General features: G+C 55.2%; 2 non-coding genes and 1 pseudogene across 2 annotated transcripts; all 3 read right to left on the reverse strand.

The window, feature by feature from the left end:
* Positions 1-2469, reverse strand: part of LOC124593078 — a 5089-nt pseudogene extending 2620 nt beyond the window's left edge.
* A 188-nt stretch (positions 2470-2657) lies between these two features.
* LOC124593084 lies at positions 2658-2812 on the reverse strand. Its single transcript, XR_006977825.1, has one exon. It is a non-coding gene; the product is annotated as a 5.8S ribosomal RNA (ribosomal RNA).
* Positions 2813-3163: 351 nt separating this feature from the next.
* LOC124592993 lies at positions 3164-5073 on the reverse strand. The gene has a single exon (XR_006977744.1). It is a non-coding gene; the product is annotated as a small subunit ribosomal RNA (ribosomal RNA).
* Between the last annotated feature and the right edge of the window lie 4927 nt (positions 5074-10000).

Raw genomic sequence — 10000 nt, forward strand, 5'->3', positions numbered from 1 at the left:
CCGCACTTACCGGCACCCCTACGGCACTCACCTCGCCCAGGCCCGGCACGTTAGCGCTGACCCACTTCCCGACCAAGCCCGACACGCCCCGATCCTCAGAGCCAATCCTTATCCCGAAGTTACGGATCCAATTTGCCGACTTCCCTTACCTACATTATTCTATCGACTAGAGGCTCTTCACCTTGGAGACCTGCTGCGGATATGGGTACGAACCGGCGCGACACCTCCACGTGGCCCTCTCCCGGATTTTCAAGGTCCGAGGGGAAGATCGGGACACCGCCGCAACTGCGGTGCTCTTCGCGTTCCAAACCCTATCTCCCTGCTAGAGGATTCCAGGGAACTCGAACGCTCATGCAGAAAAGAAAACTCTTCCCCGATCTCCCGACGGCGTCTCCGGGTCCTTTTGGGTTACCCCGACGAGCATCTCTAAAAGAGGGGCCCGACTTGTATCGGTTCCGCTGCCGGGTTCCGGAATAGGAACCGGATTCCCTTTCGCCCAACGGGGGCCAGCACAAAGTGCATCATGCTATGACGGCCCCCATCAACATCGGATTTCTCCTAGGGCTTAGGATCGACTGACTCGTGTGCAACGGCTGTTCACACGAAACCCTTCTCCGCGTCAGCCCTCCAGGGCCTCGCTGGAGTATTTGCTACTACCACCAAGATCTGCACCGACGGCGGCTCCAGGCAGGCTCACGCCCAGACCCTTCTGCGCCCACCGCCGCGACCCTCCTACTCGTCAGGGCTTCGCGGCCGGCCGCAAGGACCGGCCATGACTGCCAGACTGACGGCCGAGTATAGGCACGACGCTTCAGCGCCATCCATTTTCAGGGCTAGTTGCTTCGGCAGGTGAGTTGTTACACACTCCTTAGCGGATTCCGACTTCCATGGCCACCGTCCTGCTGTCTTAAGCAACCAACGCCTTTCATGGTTTCCCATGAGCGTCGATTCGGGCGCCTTAACTCGGCGTTTGGTTCATCCCACAGCGCCAGTTCTGCTTACCAAAAGTGGCCCACTTGGCACTCCGATCCGAGTCGTTTGCTCGCGGCTTCAGCATATCAAGCAAGCCGGAGATCTCACCCATTTAAAGTTTGAGAATAGGTTGAGGTCGTTTCGGCCCCAAGGCCTCTAATCATTCGCTTTACCGGATGAGACTCGTACGAGCACCAGCTATCCTGAGGGAAACTTCGGAGGGAACCAGCTACTAGATGGTTCGATTAGTCTTTCGCCCCTATACCCAGCTCCGACGATCGATTTGCACGTCAGAATCGCTACGGACCTCCATCAGGGTTTCCCCTGACTTCGTCCTGGCCAGGCATAGTTCACCATCTTTCGGGTCCCAACGTGTACGCTCTAGGTGCGCCTCACCTCGCAATGAGGACGAGACGCCCCGGGAGTGCGGAGGCCGCCGCCCCGTGAAGGGCGGGGAAGCCCCATCCTCCCTCGGCCCGCGCAAGGCGAGACCTTCACTTTCATTACGCCTTTAGGTTTCGTACAGCCCAATGACTCGCGCACATGTTAGACTCCTTGGTCCGTGTTTCAAGACGGGTCGTGAAATTGTCCAAAGCTGAAGCGCCGCTGACGGGAGCGATTATTCCGCCCGAGAGCATCCCGAGCCAACAGCGGCGCGGGTCCGGGGCCGGGCCAGGTAGGTCCGTCATCCGGGAAGAACCGCGCGCGCTTGCCGGGAGCCCGAGCGCCCAAAGGGGCGAATCGACTCCTCCAGATATACCGCCGGGCAGCCAGCCAGGACACCGGGGCTCTGCCCAACAGACGCGAACCGAGGCCCGCGGAAGGACAGGCTGCGCACCCGGGCCGTAGGCCGGCACCCAGCGGGTCGCGACGTCCTACTAGGGGAGAAGTGCGGCCCACCGCACACCGGAACGGCCCCACCCCGCGGCGAGTGGAAAGGCAACCGGACACGACCCCGCCGCGGATTGCTCCGCGCGGGCGGCCGGCCCCATCTGCCGAGGGCGGAGGCCTGTGGCCGGATGGGCGTGAATCTCACCCGTTCGACCTTTCGGACTTCTCACGTTTACCCCAGAACGGTTTCACGTACTTTTGAACTCTCTCTTCAAAGTTCTTTTCAACTTTCCCTCACGGTACTTGTTCGCTATCGGTCTCGTGGTCATATTTAGTCTCAGATGGAGTTTACCACCCACTTGGAGCTGCACTCTCAAGCAACCCGACTCGAAGGAGAGGTCCCGCCGACGCTCGCACCGGCCGCTACGGGCCTGGCACCCTCTACGGGCCGTGGCCTCATTCAAGTTGGACTTGGGCTCGGCGCGAGGCGTCGGGGTAGTGGACCCTCCCAAACACCACATGCCACGACAGGCGGCAGCCTGCGGGGTTCGGTGCTGGACTCTTCCCTGTTCGCTCGCCGCTACTGGGGGAATCCTTGTTAGTTTCTTTTCCTCCGCTTAGTAATATGCTTAAATTCAGCGGGTAGTCTCGCCTGCTCTGAGGTCGTTGTACGAGGTGTCGCACGCCACACCGCCAGCCGGCTGTGCACGCTACCGAGTAAGTACCGGTATGCGAACCGCCAGGCGACGGGCGCGCATCGCACGTTTCAGGAGGCGCGGCCGGCCCCACAGGCGGCCGCGACGCTCCCAGGTCTGCGAAGCGGGGCAAACGCCGCGCGCTTCAGTATACGTAGCCGACCCTCAGCCAGACGTGGCCCGGGAACGGAATCCATGGACCGCAATGTGCGTTCGAAACGTCGATGTTCATGTGTCCTGCAGTTCACATGTCGACGCGCAATTTGCTGCGTTCTTCATCGACCCACGAGCCGAGTGATCCACCGTCCTGGGTGATCTTTTCTTAGTTTCCACTGTCTCTTTCAAGACAGTTGCATAGGCGGGACGTAGGCGTGTGGCGGCCCCTGTTCAAGCGTTCTGTGTCCAACGGCCTCACGGCCGATGGGCGTCGTACGGCTCCACACCGGAGCGGACAGGCAGTCGGGCGAAAGTCATTCAAAACCGGCGCCAGGCGCCAGGTGCCGCAGGCCAGCCGCTCCAGCGCTTCAGCGCTCGTACCACACAACATTGGCGTTAGTTTTGAGAAGCACGCGTGGTTCCGCACGCGGCGCACGGCTACTGCGAGCCGTACAGGTAGCGTGTTGCGCGACACGACACGCACATCGAACGACATGCAGTCTAGTCGGTAATGATCCTTCCGCAGGTTCACCTACGGAAACCTTGTTACGACTTTTACTTCCTCTAAATGATCAAGTTTGGTCATCTTTCCGGTAGCATCGGCAACGACAGAGTCAATGCCGCGTACCAGTCCGAAGACCTCACTAAATCATTCAATCGGTAGTAGCGACGGGCGGTGTGTACAAAGGGCAGGGACGTAATCAACGCGAGCTTATGACTCGCGCTTACTGGGAATTCCTCGTTCATGGGGAACAATTGCAAGCCCCAATCCCTAGCACGAAGGAGGTTCAGCGGGTTACCCCGACCTTTCGGCCTAGGAAGACACGCTGATTCCTTCAGTGTAGCGCGCGTGCGGCCCAGAACATCTAAGGGCATCACAGACCTGTTATTGCTCAATCTCGTGCGGCTAGAAGCCGCCTGTCCCTCTAAGAAGAAAAGTAATCGCTGACAGCACGAAGGATGTCACGCGACTAGTTAGCAGGCTAGAGTCTCGTTCGTTATCGGAATTAACCAGACAAATCGCTCCACCAACTAAGAACGGCCATGCACCACCACCCACCGAATCAAGAAAGAGCTATCAATCTGTCAATCCTTCCGGTGTCCGGGCCTGGTGAGGTTTCCCGTGTTGAGTCAAATTAAGCCGCAGGCTCCACTCCTGGTGGTGCCCTTCCGTCAATTCCTTTAAGTTTCAGCTTTGCAACCATACTTCCCCCGGAACCCAAAAGCTTTGGTTTCCCGGAGGCTGCCCGCCGAGTCATCGGAGGAACTGCGGCGGATCGCTGGCTGGCATCGTTTATGGTTAGAACTAGGGCGGTATCTGATCGCCTTCGAACCTCTAACTTTCGTTCTTGATTAATGAAAACATACTTGGCAAATGCTTTCGCTTCTGTTCGTCTTGCGACGATCCAAGAATTTCACCTCTAACGTCGCAATACGAATGCCCCCGCCTGTCCCTATTAATCATTACCTCGGGTTCCGAAAACCAACAAAATAGAACCGAGGTCCTATTCCATTATTCCATGCACACAGTATTCAGGCGGGCTTGCCTGCTTTAAGCACTCTAATTTGTTCAAAGTAAACGTGCCGGCCCACCGAGACACTCACTCAAGAGCACCCTGGTAGGATTGCAACGGGGTCCGCCTCGGGACGCACGAGCACGCACGAGGCGCGTCGCACGCCTTCGGCTCGCCCCACCGGCAGGACGTCCCACGATACATGCCAGTTAAACACCGACGGGCGGTGAACCAACAGCGTGGGACACAAATCCAACTACGAGCTTTTTAACCGCAACAACTTTAATATACGCTATTGGAGCTGGAATTACCGCGGCTGCTGGCACCAGACTTGCCCTCCAATAGATACTCGTTAAAGGATTTAAAGTGTACTCATTCCGATTACGGGGCCTCGGATGAGTCCCGTATCGTTATTTTTCGTCACTACCTCCCCGTGCCGGGAGTGGGTAATTTGCGCGCCTGCTGCCTTCCTTGGATGTGGTAGCCGTTTCTCAGGCTCCCTCTCCGGAATCGAACCCTGATTCCCCGTTACCCGTTACAACCATGGTAGGCGCAGAACCTACCATCGACAGTTGATAAGGCAGACATTTGAAAGATGCGTCGCCGGTACGAGGACCGTGCGATCAGCCCAAAGTTATTCAGAGTCACCAAGGCAAACGGACCGGACGAGCCGACCGATTGGTTTTGATCTAATAAAAGCGTCCCTTCCATCTCTGGTCGGGACTCTGTTTGCATGTATTAGCTCTAGAATTACCACAGTTATCCAAGTAACGTGGGTACGATCTAAGGAACCATAACTGATTTAATGAGCCATTCGCGGTTTCACCTTAATGCGGCTTGTACTGAGACATGCATGGCTTAATCTTTGAGACAAGCATATGACTACTGGCAGGATCAACCAGGGAGCTGCGTCAACTAGAGCTGAGCAGCCGGCCGCCCGGGAGTGTGTCCCGGGGGCCCGCGCGAACACGCAAGCGTCCGCTCAATTATTCTGCAAACAGGAGGAGGCTGAGCTCCCCTGCACAATACACCTCGAAACCCTCTCAGGTCCCGGCGGCGCGCAGCGCCGTCCTAAGTACTTGGTCGGGTTCGAGAGAGGCGCAATCGCCCGGAGTTTGGCGAGTAGACGCTTTAGGTGCGACCACCCGTGCTCCCAACTGAGCTTGCCGCTGCCGACAGAGGCCCGGGAGCGTGCTGTCGTGGCATTGCCGGCGGGAGACAACACGCGCCACCTACGGTGACCGGCAGCTCCAACGCCAGCGCCACAGAAGGACAAAAGCCCCACTTGGGTGCCGAAGCGAACTCTCCCAGCACAGCGCACGCGCCAACACGTCCGCACAGCTGCGATACAAACCACCTGCGAGAACCGCAGAGGCGACCGAGCAGCAGACGGCGTCGCGGCGCCGAGCGCCGGGCGGCGGCGCATCCTCAGCGCACACAGTCCTCAATCGGACCAGCACACTGCAGATGTCCACCGCGCTTCGCACCGGGCCCGCGAGGACCTACTTTGGCCGCACGGCGCCGCGTGCAGGGTGCGCCGGCGCGCAGCTGCGCCGCCTGCCGCCTCCGTCGGCCGGCGCGCCTGCCACTGGCCGCCCCCACCAGCCGGCTGTAGCGCGTGCGCCCACGCACCGCGCGGCCAGCACGCCGGGAGGCCCCCCCTCACCGGCCGGGGACGGTCCCACCCAGCCACCGCCGCGTATCGCTTCACACCCAGATGCCATTCACGTTCGTGGGCATGGTGGGTATCGCTGGAACAACCGGTTGGTAGCTCAACCGATCGTCGCCATCACTGATTCACCTCTAGCGAGAACAACCGCACCACAACGGTTTACCAGTTGTTCATTTGCATAACGTCACCAGCAAACGTAGGCGTCCATCGCCATTTGCAAATTCAACGATTGTTGCATGCCTGTGTCAGGTGTCACGACACACTATGTCTGCCCACATACACGCAACAACATGTGCACGCTTCGCGAACACGTGGAAGGTGGCCCCCGTACGTATGCGATGTCCATTGCGCGAACGACTGTCAACCGGCCTCTGTCGCATGTCGCAGATGTGGAACGCAGTGCACCATGCTATCACGGTGTGTGAGAAGAGACGACTACGTCTGACAACACGCGCCACTACATCAACAGACGGCTCATGCTGATCGCCATCCAGGGCATACCACACTGCAATCCAGCTCTTATAGGGAGACGACACGTAGCTGAGTGCACAACATTTGGACCGCATGGTTCGCCGTTGTTGGCGCAGTCGTTGTACGGTCACATGTACCACGATGTATCATTCAGTACATGAGGACCAATGTGCAGTACAGTGTGTGATTTGGACGTACAACATCAGCGGACAGTTGACACAGGCCATACCACAGCGTAGGCTAAGTGCTTCGCACATGCGAATGCCAATGAACAACTGCAAATGCCAATGAACAACTGCAAAGGGCATTGAGCATGTACGTCCTGCTGCCATCCACATTACAGTGTATAGCTGCAAGGTGTTTAACATGAAGCGATACACTGGGGACCGGGCAGTGCGAGTAGCAAACTATATTGCGGGGGTTGCAGTTAGGCAACACTACACTAATTTAACGCGTCGTATGACAATTACAGAGCAGGTTAAGGCCCAACGTGTGTTGGGTTAAGGCCCAACGTGTGTTGGGTTAAGGCCCAACGTGTGTTGGGTTAAGGCCCAACGTGTGTTGGGTTAAGGCCCAACGTGTGTTGGGTTAAGGCCCAACGTGTGTTGGGTTAAGGCCCAACGTGTGTTGGGTTAAGGCCCAACGTGTGTTGGGTTAAGGCCCAACGTGTGTTGGGTTAAGGCCCAACGTGTGTTGGGTTAAGGCCCAACGTGTGTTGGGTTAAGGCCCAACGTGTGTTGGGTTACGTTAAGGGGCAATGTGGGTTACGTTAAGGGGCAATGTGGGTTACGTTAAGGGGCAATGTGGGTTACGTTACGGCGCAATATAGGTTACGTTACGGCGCAATATAGGTTACGTTAAGGCGCAATATCGGTTACGTTAAGGCGCAATACAGGTTACGTTAAGGCGCAATACAGGTTACGTTAAGGCGCAATACAGGTTACGTTAAGGCGCAATACAGGTTACGTTAAGGCGCAATACAGGTTACGTTAAGGCGCAATGCAGGTTACGTTAAGGCGCAATGCAGGTTACGTTAAGGCGCAATACAGGTTACGTTAAGGCGCAATACAGGTTACGTTAAGGCGCAATACAGGTTACGTTAAGGCGCAATACAGGTTACGTTAAGGCGCAATACAGGTTACGTTAAGGCGCAATACAGGTTACGTTAAGGCGCAATACAGGTTACGTTAAGGCGCAATACAGGTTACGTTAAGGCGCAATACAGGTTACGTTAAGGCGCAATACAGGTTACGTTAAGGCGCAATACAGGTTACGTTAAGGCGCAATACAGGTTACGTTAAGGCGCAATACAGGTTACGTTAAGGCGCAATACAGGTTACGTTAAGGCGCAATACAGGTTACGTTAAGGCGCAATACAGGTTACGTTAAGGCGCAATACAGGTTACGTTAAGGCGCAATACAGGTTACGTTAAGGCGCAATACAGGTTAGGTTAAGGCGCAATACAGGTTAGGTTAAGGCGCAATACAGGTTAGGTTAAGGTACGACATAGGTTAGGTTAAGGTACGACATAGGTTAGGTTAAGGTACGACATAGGTTAGGTTAAGGTACGACATAGGTTAGGTTAAGGTACGACATAGGTTAGGTTAAGGTACGACATAGGTTAGGTTAAGGTACGACATAGGTTAGGTTAAGGTACGACATAGGTTAGGTTAAGGTACGACATAGGTTAGGTTAAGGTACGACATAGGTTAGGTTAAGGTACGACATAGGTTAGGTTAAGGTACGACATAGGTTAGGTTAAGGTACGACATAGGTTAGGTTAAGGTACGACATAGGTTAGGTTAAGGTACGACATAGGTTAGGTTAAGGTACGACATAGGTTAGGTTAAGGTACGACATAGGTTAGGTTAAGGTACGACATAGGTTAGGTTAAGGTACGACATAGGTTAGGTTAAGGTACGACATAGGTTAGGTTAAGGTACGACATAGGTTAGGTTAAGGTACGACATAGGTTAGGTTAAGGTACGACATAGGTTAGGTTAAGGTACGACATAGGTTAGGTTAAGGTACGACATAGGTTAGGTTAAGGTACGACATAGGTTAGGTTAAGGTACGACATAGGTTAGGTTAAGGTACGACATAGGTTAGGTTACGGTACGACATAGGTTAGGTTACGGTACGACATAGGTTAGGTTACGGTACGACATAGGTTAGGTTACGGTACGACATAGGTTAGGTTACGGTACGACATAGGTTAGGTTACGGTACGACATAGGTTAGGTTACGGTACGACATAGGTTAGGTTACGGTACGACATAGGTTAGGTTACGGTACGATATAGGTTAGGTTACGGTACGATATAGGTTAGGTTAAGGTACACATTGTTGTAAGGAAAGGTTTAATGGGGGGCGGGGCGGGGCGGCCGGTTTGTTGATTGTGATTATAGTAAGTGGATGCCTGCGGCATCATCTGATTTGCCACGTCAGGATGCACCTTTGGCTCATGACAGGCGGCGCTCTCATTCCATGCTTGTGGCAGACCTGTGTCTTTCATTCCTGCCATTGTTTGTGTGCTGTGAGAGGAGGCAGTATTGTGATGTTGGGTGCACCCCTGTGTAGGACATGTGTGGGTGTTGGTGGCTTGGCTGAGCAATGGTGGTTGTCGGGTGGGTGGGATATTCTGTTTTCTGAGTGGACCTCCCAGTCTGGTTATGACAGTGTGGATTGTCTAATGTGGCGGAGAGGATGCACTGGGTGTTGTTCCATGCTGGTGCTTACATATTGTCTGTGTGCGTGTTACAGGCAGAGAGTAGTGCGTGATAAGGGTGTGTGGCTGACGTGTGGTTGTGATTGTGAGCAGAGTCTTTCAGCATGTATACGGACAGTTGTATACATTATCTGTATTCTGATGGCTCTATCTATTACTAATCAGCGCCGTGTATACGTTTAATCCGGTTCCAGTCGAAACTGTTGTATCTCTGTACATTAGTGACACGGCGAGCCCGCTATGTAGTTACTCGTCTCGGCAGCTTCCACCGGTGTATGGCAAATGATTATAAGGAATCAGTCTAGTCGTCAATACCGATGGTGTGACGTCACATGTCTGGGGTGGGGGACGCTGCGCCCTTCCGGTGGGTCATGGCCTAGAAAGACTCTTCCCACGCAGGGGGGCGTGGACTGTCATTGACTCTTCCAGGTAATATACTTGCCGTACGTTCTTGCGACTGCGAGTGCAACGCTCACCGGTACCGACATGGATGGAGCGCCTCCTAGCTGACCGCTCAGCATCGGCATTCGTACAGAGAGCAACGCGGTCGCGTCTCTAGCTCGTAACTGGTACAGCCCGCAGCTCATGTATAGGGACAGCGGGAATGTCGCATATTGGAGATAACTCTTCATGAAACGCATGTTATAGGGGTGGATTGCACATTGCGACTGCGGGAAAAGTCCGCCGTTCATCCGCTGGAGTTGCGAGTTGGGCGGTTGGAGTGGGGCGCAGGTGGAGTGATTGCCGGTCCACGATTTCGTGCGGCAGAGGCGCTGGCGTTGGGGTGCTGTGGTCGACAGAGGACGCAGGCTTTGTGGGTGGGGTCGAAAGATGGGCACTGTGGGCCCATCGATGTCTTGGTCGGCTTGGCGTCTCATAGATGGCGGTATCGTCGTTGCAGGACGTCATGCCGCGGGAGACCTACAGATGGCGCTGTGTTTTGTGGTGCGCTCGACATGGC

Source organism: Schistocerca americana, unplaced genomic scaffold (assembly GCF_021461395.2).
Source record: "Schistocerca americana isolate TAMUIC-IGC-003095 unplaced genomic scaffold, iqSchAmer2.1 HiC_scaffold_97, whole genome shotgun sequence".
NCBI lineage: Eukaryota > Metazoa > Arthropoda > Insecta > Orthoptera > Acrididae > Schistocerca > Schistocerca americana.